Consider the following 12,049-nt stretch of genomic DNA (forward strand, 5'->3'; position numbering starts at 1 on the left):
CTTTGGACTTTTAAATATGGTTGACACTGTGATACACTATGGGGACTTTTGAAGTTGGACTAAATACATTTTGCATTATATATGGTTACCAGCATATGGGCACTATGGAATGGAATGTGGTTCTTTAAGTAGGTATGCCCTCCCCCAGAGACTCATGTATTTGAATGATTGGCCTATAGGGAGTGGCACTATTAGGGGTTGTGGCTTTGTGTTGAAGTAGGTGTAGCCTTGTTGGAGGAAGTGTGTCACTGTGGGGGTGGGTTTTGAGGTCTGCTGTGCTCAAGCTATATCCAGTGTCACAAACCACTTCCTGTTGCCTGTAAGATATACGACTCTCAACTACTTCTCCAACTCCATGTCTGCCTGCACACTGCCATGTCCCACTATGATGATAATGGACTAAACCATTGTAAGCTAGCCCCAATTAAATGTTTTACTTTATAAAAAAAAAGAAAGGAAAAGTTGTTTAATAAGTGAGCGGCTTGTGAGATAAATAGATATGGAGAAATTTTTTTAGGCAAAAAAAAAAAAAAGCAGGCAAGTCAACCTCCCATCCTATCCTTCATTTTAACACATTTTTGACAATTCACAGGCTGAAAGCATATCCATGACTTTTTCCCACAGTAGTTCATCTCTTGAAGAGAACTTATTTGCAGACAATTCAGACATGGCTAGATGTTATACCATCGAAGAAAAAGGACACTCAGCAGCTTCCATAACTTGGAAATGATCTTAAATGATTTTCTGTAGGATTCCCCAAGCTCGGGCTAATGTTTGGCAGTGGGCATCTGTATCTGTTTACATCAGTTGCTGGATGAATCTTCTCTGATGATATCTTGGCTCTGATGATAACAATCCAAGAATAGCATAATATCATTAGGCATCATTACTTTGAAAACTTTTTTCTCAAGTCATGTTTGGTTCCATGCTAGGTCTCTGTAACACTCAGCCACTGAGTCGTGGCACTCCAGGCAGTGTAAGGGGCACAACTTACTCTCCTGTCATGAGTCTGGGGCTACTTCCACAATCTCTGTGCCACCCTTAGCCCAGAACATTCCATAGACAAGACAAATCCAAGTTCATATATTATGTCTATGTTGGTGTCCCAATTATGTGCTTTCTGTGTAAATTTTTGGTTGGGTTCTTTTATTTGAAATCTTTTTCAGTATGTTGGATGTTCAATTTTCTACCACTTTTACTTACATGGGATTAATTTTAAATACTGGCTGTTTAAAAGCAAACATACACATTTGGTAAACAATTTTGACTTTCATGATTTAATTTTTTAAAATCTTTGTAATTACAGTATGTTGGGTATTGTTGATTGTCAACTTGACACAAGTGAGAATCTTTGGAGGAAGGAGCCTCACTTGAGGAAATGTCTCAGATAGACCCAACTATAAGGAATTTTCTCATTAATGATTGATGGGGGCGGGCCCAGCCCCTCATCGTGGGTGATGATACACCTGAGCTTCTGCTCTCAGGTTCTATAAGAAAGTGGGGTGAGCAAGCCATGTGAAACAAGTTAATGAGCAGCTCCCTTTCAAGGCTTCTGCATCAGCTCCTCTCTCTGGGACCCTGCACTGTTTGAGGTCCTCTCCACACTTCCTTTAGGGATGAACAGCAATGCCAAAGGTAAGCCTGATAAACAGTTTCCTCCACAGCTTTCTTTTTGGATATGGTGTTTTGTCACAGCCATAGAAGCCCTAAGTAAGACAGAGAGGCAAGAGAAGAGATTTCTATACCATCTGTGATATCATGTACACAATCTTAGATGAACATATGGTCATTCAAGTAGCAAATAACAATTAGTTTTAGTTTCTTAACTACATATGTGATTTCTAAGTATTTAATGAAAAATTTAAATCCTGGTAGATTTGGACATCAGAATATGTATAATATGTGTTGTTCAAAGATAGACCACAACATAATGTCTTGAATCTGTGTGAAGCATGTATAAGCTCAAAAGATAATACATATACTTCGTATCAAAACTAATTTAAGGTCTTGTCTAGTTCCAAATGCCTCCACCTAAGAATATTCAAAGTTATTGTCAATCGTAGATAAGTAGTGCTCACAACAACCATGTTATTCATATGGAAAGAGAGGTTAAGCTTAAGAACTCAAGAAATTACTTATAACAAGGACCAGGGGAGGAGTTTCAGTGATTGGAAAATTATTAACCAATGAGAAATATGGTCCAGCATTTTTCAGACCAGCATAAGACCATTTCAAAAGAAAGATAATATATACTCTGTGCTATTGTATGTTGTAAATAACTTTTTTTTTGGTTTTTCGAGACAGGGTTTCTCTGTGTAGCTTTGGAGCCTATCCTGGGACTCGATCTGGAGACCAGGCTGGCCTCAAACTCACAGAGATCCACCTGCCTCTGCCTCCTGAGTGCTGAGATTAAAGGCATGTGCCACCAACGCAGGCTTGTTGTAAATATCTAATTTGCTTTTGATTTTATAGGAGGTTACATTTAATTTATTGCTTTGAGTCACAAGCAAGAACATGGGCTCTTAAACTATATAGATTTTTTGAAATATTACAAAAACTTTTTCTGGTGTTTGAGAAAGGTGTTTTCTATGTAGTCCTGAATCTCCTAGAAAGTGTTCTTTGGACTAGAGTAGTTTAGAACTCAGAAATCTGCCTGCCCCTGCCTGGGATTAAAGGCATGTGCCACCATAGCCCTGCTTTAGAGGATTTTTGAAGTTGGATTAAAAACATTTTATATTATGATATGGATGTAAGAATGTGAGAGCCAAGCAGGGGAACATGGTGGTTTGAATGGGACGGCCCTACTGGTTTCATTAATTTTAATACTTGAACCCTAATTGGTGGCTGTTTGAGGAAGAATAGGGGATGTGGTATTGTTGTACAAAGAATATTATTGGAGATAGATTCTGAGATTTCAAAAGACTCGTGGTGTTTCAAGTTAGCTCTCTCTTCTTCCTGATATTGGTTTGAGGTGTAAGCTGTTAGCAGCTACTCAAGTCACCTGCTGCCTGCTACCTCCTGTTCCACAGGTGCTGTCTGGAACCACAAGACCCTAATAATTCATTTCATCCATAAGTTTTTTGGTAATGGTATTTTATCATAGCAATAGAAATGTAAATAATAGCAAAATGAAAGAGAGAGCTTAAGTTTAAAAAGAGAGGAAAGGAGGAAGGGGAGACATGAAGGGAATGGGAGGGGAGGGAAGAGAGGAACAGGAGAGGAGAGGAACAGGAGAGGAGGATTTTCACTACTCCCCAAACTCAAGGTTTTATGTAATATTTCTTTTCCACTGTCTATATGCCTTACATTCAAGCAACACGGGGGACTTTCATGGCTTTCAGGTTTAGAAACAGTTGCTTTTAACAGTTAGGTATTCTCTTCTGTGACTGTTTGGGGGACAGTGTTTTTCTGTGTAACCCTGGCTGCTCTTGAACTTGCTCTGTAGTCCAGGCTGGGCTCAATCTGAAAGATCCACCTTCCTCTGCCTCCCCACTGTTGGGGTTAAAGATATGTGCCACCATTGCCCAACCTCTTCTATGATTCTTAACCACAGAATACATTAATAGTTGAAAGTGAAAATTCCATGAATGTTCTGTCAGAAGACTTCCTCCACAGGTTTTGCTTTCAGTTATCAGATGGTGAAATTTATTTCTCCTGTAAGAGCACTTTCTAAATTCTGACCTGTGCTGGCTAATTTTATGTAAGCTTGACACAGATGAAGTCATCTGAGAGGAAGAAATCGAAATTGGGAAAATTCCTCATAAGATCTAGCTGTAGGCAAGCCTGTAGAGCAATTTCTTAGTGAGTGATTGATGCGGGGAGGTACAGCCCATCTAGGGCAGTGTTTTCCCTGGCATGGTTATCCCAGCTTCTATCTGAAAGCAGGCTGAGAAAGCCATGAGGAGCAAATAAGTAATCTGTGCATCAGCTTATTCCTCCAGGTTCCTACCCTGCTTGAGTTACTGCCCTGACTTCTTTGATGAAGAACTGATGTCAAAGTGAAAGCTAAGCAAACCCTTTCTTCCTTGACTTGCTTTTAGTCATAATGTTTATTATAGAAATAGAAACCATAAGATGTGCAGTTCTCTTTGTCAGTCTCTAATTAGAGGACCTCTATTTAATCTACAACTTCTATCTCTTTGGGGGCCTAAATAATTTTTTCTTAATCAGATACATTTTCAGTGTTTAACTACTTGTACTTTATCTATAATTTAATTATAGCACCATTGAGTTAGCTCAGCAGTTATCCTACTGGTGGCCAATTTTGAGGAACTGAATCCATCCCATCATCTACAAATAGTTTAGTCCCAGAAGATGTCCTTAGCCCCACACACATGTACTTTGGAACATGTAAATAAACACACACACACACATTCAATCAATAAATAAAAAGTAGTGTTATCTTGACCATTCCCCTTCAAGGATTGTGAAAAAAGAAAGTGGTGCTTTAGTTGTTTGCTTTCTGGTGACACTTCATACCGAAATTGACCAACTATGAAACAGGTTGGTGTCTTCCTCAACCATCTAATTAAGAGTAAATACTTAGCAAGACCTAGGTACAGCAAAGTGAAAGTATGTGTTTAATGACTCCTTTAGATGATTTTGTTACTTGTTTGTGTCTTCAGAGCCCAGGCCAGTATAATCTCTGATATGTAACAAGACTATTCAACACATAGTCCTGCTGTACCTGCCTTTCTTTATCAACTGGATGTCAAATGTTTATTGGTACAATATCATCCAGTTCAAAATGAAATTCTCAAGTCACATGGAAACTTGATGGTCCAATGCTAAGCTTTTAATATATGCTCTTTACTTTTTTATTCATTTGTGTGTCCTTACCTATTTGTGGTGGATGGCCAGGGAGGCCAAAAGGAATGAAGGATGTGTTGGGTCCCTCAGAGCAGGCATTATGAATATTCACAAAGTTCTCAATAAGAGATGAGCATGCTGGCATCTGAAGTCTGTTTGATGAATCAGTTAATGCTCTTTACCTCTCTTTCCAGCCCTGTGCATACCACCTGTTTTTTTTTTTTCAGTGAACCCAGCACTTGCTGACTTGGCTAGCCTGGATAGTAAGTTCCAAGATTGTGCTGGTTTTACTTTCCTATTTCTGGAATTACAGGTGCATGTTGTCTCCAGCTAATTTTCCTGGGTTCTGAGGAATCAAACTCAGGTCTGCATGCTTGTCAGGAGAGAAATTTATTGAGTGAGCTATCTGCCCAAAACCTGTATTGGCAATATTAATGGAAACAGACATTGATTCCCTTTTAAAAACTGATATAACACAAACAAATTCAGAAAACCAAGTTCTCATTGAGAAAATCCATCAATATTAATTCCTGTAGAAAACTTTAATGAATTTTGCCATAATTATAACTATTTCACATGTGTGTTAAGTTTGTATTTCAATAGATATATATATGGCTCAGCAAACATAGAGGCCAGAAATTCATTCATTCTTTCCATTTTTACATTTTTTAAATCTTTTTTTTTGGGAGGGGTTGGGAGTTCAAGCGGAAGATCAGAAAGGCAAAGCAATCAAGCCACTAGAGAATTTTTACCTCTCCCAAGGCTAAGACTAAAGGTGGGGGTGATCCTGTTCTCAGAGTGACTGCAATGCTCTCCTCCAAACCTCAGACTACACTGAGACTGCACTGAGCTCCTGCCTTATATTCTTCTCTAGTGCTGGCATTAAAGGCTAGTCATCCCAATACTCTTTTATTTTGAAGATTATCATATCATTGCAACATTTCCCCCTTTGTTTTTTTTTCTCCTTCTAAAAACCCCTCATGGACCCCTCCTTGCTTTCTTTCTAATTCATGGCCTATTTTTTCCATAATGGTTGTTAAAACACTATGTGCTATATTGGTTGACTTTTTTCCAGAAAAACAAAACTGACAGAGTGAATATGATCAGTCTTTTTTGGAGATCAGGGTATTGCCTCTCTGTAAGTTACTCCATATTATATGAAACCATGTTTTCACACTGGACCTTCCCCTTAATGAGTACATTTTACAAAACAATAGCATATCCCGTTTTGTTATCAATGCTTAGGCAGAACATGGCTACATTGTGTTTTTATGTGTAAATATTTACTCCCTGTGCATCCTGATCCACAAGGCACAGACTGGTATAAACTTATTCATAGACATAAAATGTGACCAGCAATGGTCTTAAGGTAAAAGAAGAGCACATGGAAGATGTATGTTAAACATCTGAAAAATCAGGCCTGTGAGAACCAGAATTCTCTCCTGCCTCTGGACTGTACCCGAAAGCATAACTCAAGAATGTGATATGGCAAATGCATTGACCATCACAAACCATCTCCATGAAAACTTCCACAACTAAGAAATGGCATCTTGTATTAGCTTGGCTTCTGTTGCTTGACAGCACACTAACCAAAACCAACCTAGGGAGGAAAGGTTTGATTTTGGTTTTTACTTTCTCATTATTGTCCATCTTTGAGGAACTCAAGGCAGAAACTTGGAAACAGGAGTTTAGTCAAATACCATGGAGAAACGCTGCTTACTAGCTTGCTCATCATGGCTTGTTCAGCTTGCTTTCTTATAGAACCTGGAGGAACTGCCTAGTGGCCTGTGTCCTCCCACATTAATCATACATCAAGAAAATACTCCTACAGACTTCCCTACATGTTAATCTGATGGAGTCATTTTCTTAATTGAGGCTCCCTCTGAACAGAAGACAGTTTGTGTTAAATTGAAAAGAAAAATAATCATCCCACCACTGTTCCCTGAACTCCAGCCCTCACACTTTCTACTGTCTGTGACATGCAGCTCACTTAAAACTGACTAGCGACTGTTGAACTGCCTGCAGCACAATTTTCTATTTGGGACTTTTGTACCTTAGAGCAGCTTTATGCCTTCCTTGCAGTTTACACAGCTTCCTATAAGGTCCCTAAAGGGCTTTGCTGATACCTGTAGCAGCTCTCTGCCTTCAGTGAAGCCCTTCTGAACTCTGCAGTCTCTTTAACCCTTTCTTATCCATTTGTAATCTCTCTCTCTCTCTCTCTCTCTCTCTCTCTCTCTCTCTCTCTCTCTCTCTCTCTGTGTGTGTGTGTGTGTGTGTATGCCTAGCACACACATGCAAAAAAGTGTGTTCAGTTTAGTATGGAATCTGAGTTAATATTTATTTATTATTATTTTTTTATTTTTTTGGTTTTTCTTTTTTTCTTTTTTCTTTTTTTTTTTTTGGTTTTTCAAGACAGGGTTTCTCTGTGTAGCTTTGGAGCCTATCCTGTCACTCGCTCTCGAGACCAGACTGTCCTCGAGCTCACAGAGATCCGCCTGCCTCTGCCTCCCGAGTGCTGGGATTAAAAGCGTGCACCACCAATGCCCGACCTGAGTTAATATTTATAATCATGATCAGAATAAAATTTCCTATTACTGTTAATGGCCACTATTTATATGATATCCAGATTAATCATATAAGTGTTTCTTTATATTCCTAATGTAAAGTAATTATCACAATTATCTCTCTTGATTTCTATTTTTGCACATTGACTCTTAAAGACATGAATTTAAAATAGAAATAAAAACAAAACTAGGTATGTTATCAGGGCAACAGAAACTTAATTCAAGATACAAGTCCTTCATTGTGGCAATTTTCATGGAGACGGTTTGGATAAGGGCTCATCCAGCTCACTGATTTCCTCAGAGAACCCACTCTTTCTTTTTCCAGTGCTTCGTATTGTTCGCTTTTTTCCATTCTATTGGTTCCAGGCCTCAGTTTGATTATTTCTACTCCTCTTGAATGAGCCTGCTTCTTTTTGTTTTTGAGTTTTCAACTGTGTTGTTAAGTTGCTAGTTTGAGATCTCTCCAATTTCTTTATGTAGGCACTTGATACTGTGAACTTTACTCTGGGCACCATTTTCATGTGTCCGGTAATTTGGGGTATACTGTGCATTCATTTGCATTCACATTTTTTGAGAGTTGTCACCATTTTTGTAGATGGGGCCAAACTCGTGTGCATGTGTCAGTATTAACTAGACACAGATGTAACGAGTTGATGAAAAATAAGATAATGATATTAATGGTGATGATGGTTGTGAAGGATAGAGTGAGATAGTTTGGGAGGTCTTGAATGTGTTGGAGTAGTTCATGAGGAATGGTATGATAAAATATATTATGTATATGCACAAAATTTGCAAAATATTACCGAAACTATTATTTTAAACATCACAATATATTTTTCCCTCTATTTTTTTATTTAAATTAGAAACAAGATTGTTTTACATGTCAATCCCGTGTTCCCTCTCCCTCCCCACCTCCCCTCACTATCGCCCTATCCCATTCCTTTTCTGCTCCCCCAGGAGGGTGAGGTCTTCCATGGGGATCTTCAGAATCTGTAATATTCTTTGGAACAGGGCCTAGGCCCTCCCACATATGATTGATTACTCTGAGAGTATCCATCTACGGGGAATGGGCTCCCAAAGTCCATCTGTATGCTGGGGAGAAATCCTGATCTAGTTCCAGAGGCCCCATAGATGACCAAGGCCTCCTCACTGACACCCATTTTCATTGGCAAAATGACTACTTATGAATATATCAACAGACTTTCCTCTAAAATACAACGTCCCTAGCCTTGGTTTTGGATTTCCTTTCTGTTTCTGTTTGTTTGTTTGTTTGTTTTTTGGGTTTTTTCACCCTATTTACTGAACCAAGTCCAAATTTCCTTCCATGGACCAGGCCTCAATTCCATTCAAGAAAATGGATAGTTACCTCCATAAATAGTAGTGCCACTATTATACCAAGAGGAACATCTTGTCTGTTATGTCATTATTATAACATGTAAAGTCCAGCAATGAGTTAAAAAATGTCTATCTTTTCTCCGATAAGCAAACAGTCTGCATAATGCTTTCTAGCACTATGGATCAAGCCAGCATGAAGAATTTTCTGCTTAGTTCAAGGTCAATCTCTATATGTCTTCCAAAAAAATGTATCATGTCTTCAACAATAGAACTTGCCATCAAGTTCTAATGGACAACAGAGAATAATGGTAATAGTCTGTATAGTTGTAGATAATTCTTGGACTTCTCTAACCATTAACTCATAAGATAGTAACCATTGTCTGGCACTGAAATCTTCACTTATTAACCTATGTATTGTTGGAATATAATTGTTCCCAAATCTGAAATATGTTATTGTTCAAAAGATCACACACACACACGCACACGCACATGTACACGTGTGTGTGTGTGTGTGTGTGTGTGTGTGTGTGTGTGTGTGTGTATCTTTAACAACTTTCTGTTTTTGATGGTTTCCTTCACTGCCTAAACTTGGCAGGGTTGGAACTACCTCTGTAGACCAGGCTGGCATTGAACTCAGAGATCCACTTGCTTCTGAGTGCTGGGATTAAAGGCGTGTACCACCAAACCTGCACTTTACCTCTTAATTCAGTTTCACTGCTTGGAAGCTTAACTGAGTTGGGTCTTGACCAGAGGTCACCCTTCTCTTTATTCTATTTAGTACCAGGCTTTTTAAAAATGATTTCTTTTTGTTCATTTTCTCCTCAGACTGTATACTTGTATTTTCTCTCATTCAACTTGCTTATTTTCATTATAGATCTGTAATACTGGTCAATAATAACCAAGAAGTACAATCAATGCTAGGTAGTTTTGAAATTTACTCTGCCAAAGCTGTTAATCCATAGCTCTTTAATTTAGCTTCAGGCAGAGTATTTTTGGATAAGGGCAGAGAATATATATGTTCTTCACCAAAATTCCACAGGAATTGTCTATAGGCCACATATTAAATTCTCCTCTGAGCCCTCTTGATCTAGGCTCTCACAGTTGAAATCAACATCAGCATCAGGCTCTTCTATGATCTTACTTAGTGTGATTCATTAAACTGTGCTTAAAGTATCAACTGCTTTCCAAACACAAAGTGCCAAAGTTCACATTCCTCCAAGGGATCAAAAAACCATAAACACAGAATATGGTCAGGCGTATCACAGCAATAACCCAATCCCTGGTACCAACTTCTGTCTTAGGGTTTTATTGTTGTGAGTAGGTGCCATGACCCTGGCAAATCTTATAAAGGTAAACAATTAATTGGGGCTGACTTGTATTTCTTTATGGTGGGAAGCATGGCAACATGCAGGCTGTCATGGTGCTGGAGATGGATCAGAGAGTTCTATATCTGGATCGGCAGGCAGCAGGGAGAGAAAGTGACATTAGCCCTGTCTTGAGTATCTGAAACCTCAAAGCCTACCCCTAGAGACATGCTTTTTCCAACAAACCCACTGTTGTGCCAGGTTCATGGAGCCCAGACACTAACCCAAGGAGCAAAAGCAAAACTCTGATGCAAAAGCAAAAGGTTTCTTTTTATTTCAAGCTAGCCAGGTAGATTCTCACTGCATGGCGGGCAAATGAGATGCCAACCAACCAAAAAGATAAGCTTTTAAAGGGGCAGACTAAAAGGCTGAAGGCCACAAATTACAGTTTCCACAGTGGTTACTTAAGGTCATACAAAGTACAGAGTTAGTCAGTAACTATACATTTTAAGGGAGAAACATTTGACTGAGATAAGACAGGGCATGGGCTTGCAGGGTTACAGGGTTACAGGGTTACAGGGTTACAGGGTTACACGGTTACACGGTTACACGGTTACACGGTTACACGGTTACACGGTTACACGGTTACAGGGTTACAGGGTCTGTTAGTTATTCCCTGGTCTGGGGAATCTTTACAACCAGCAATTAGCAAAGGAATGTTAACAGGATTGGTGGACAGTTACCTCTCCTTCTCTGAGAGCAGGGCATCAGGCACCAGTCATGGCACTCCTGATTTAAGGAGTTAAATTTTCCTTTACCTTTTCAGGACCTAAGGTTTTAAACTTTCATTAATTTGAATTTTTGGTTTCTCACCCACAGCTACTTGAACAATGCTACACCTTCTTATAATGACACTCCCTATGAGCCTCATTTTCATTCAAGCCACCACAGTATCATGTACATAGTTTTAAAATAAATACTTCAAAAATCATTATTGTGCAAATCATCAGTACTTGTGTGGGTATTCGTGCAGGAACATTCATGCTCCGCTCATGGTGCATTTGCAGGGCCTGAGTAACCATGTGAAGTCATAGGACAATATTCAGTTTGTTCTCTCTCTCTCTCTCTCTCTCTCTCTCTCTCTATATATATTATATATATATATATATATATATATATTATAGGAATTGCACTTTAACCCTATTTAGCCATCTTTCCAGGAAGAGATGGTGAGAGAAAGATACAAAAAAGAGAGACAGAACCAGAGAGACAGAGACCAAGTGAGATATCTAATTTCTGTATGCAGATTATGGATATTTGTTGAGCACAGTGTGATACACGTGTACAATGGATTGCTATCTTAGCAGTGTTGTTAGCATTATATCTTTTGAAAAAAATCACCTCTCTGTTCTCACTAATCGTGGTGTCTGGTATAAGAAGCTGAAAGCTCATATCTAAATATAGGTAGAAATCAGGGAATATAGAGGACAAGCAGTAAGCAGGGAGAGCAAACTGGAACCCACACAAGACTTTTAGTCACAAAACTCACTCTCTGTGATATACTTCCTCCAGAAAGGCTATACTACCTAAACCTCACTAAGCAGAACCACCATCTGGGATTCTAGTGTTCCAATACCAGAATTGCTGGGGAAAATTTCTCGTTCAAACCATTACTCCTGCCCTCTAGTCTGCCATGTCTGCCAAGCCTGTTCTATGGTTCTCATAGGCTCCAGGACAGTACCATGACCCTGGCTGATCCATTAATCAAACTGACTGCTAAAATCCTAGGGCTGGGCAAATTACATCTGTCCCCAGTTTTTTTTTTTTTTTTTTTTTTTTTTTTTGCAGTAAAGAAATGTACACTGAATCCTTGGGAAGAGAAAAGCTTAATAGGACAAGGTCAATCTTTAAAATCATTTTTAAAGGGTCTCATTACATAGCCCTTGCTGACCAGTAATTCACTATGAAGAGTAGTCTATACTTTAAATTACAGAAATCCTCCCTTGCCTCTCACAAACTGGGATTAAAGACATGTGC

Source organism: Cricetulus griseus, chromosome 3 (genome assembly GCF_003668045.3).
Source record: "Cricetulus griseus strain 17A/GY chromosome 3, alternate assembly CriGri-PICRH-1.0, whole genome shotgun sequence".
NCBI lineage: Eukaryota > Metazoa > Chordata > Mammalia > Rodentia > Cricetidae > Cricetulus > Cricetulus griseus.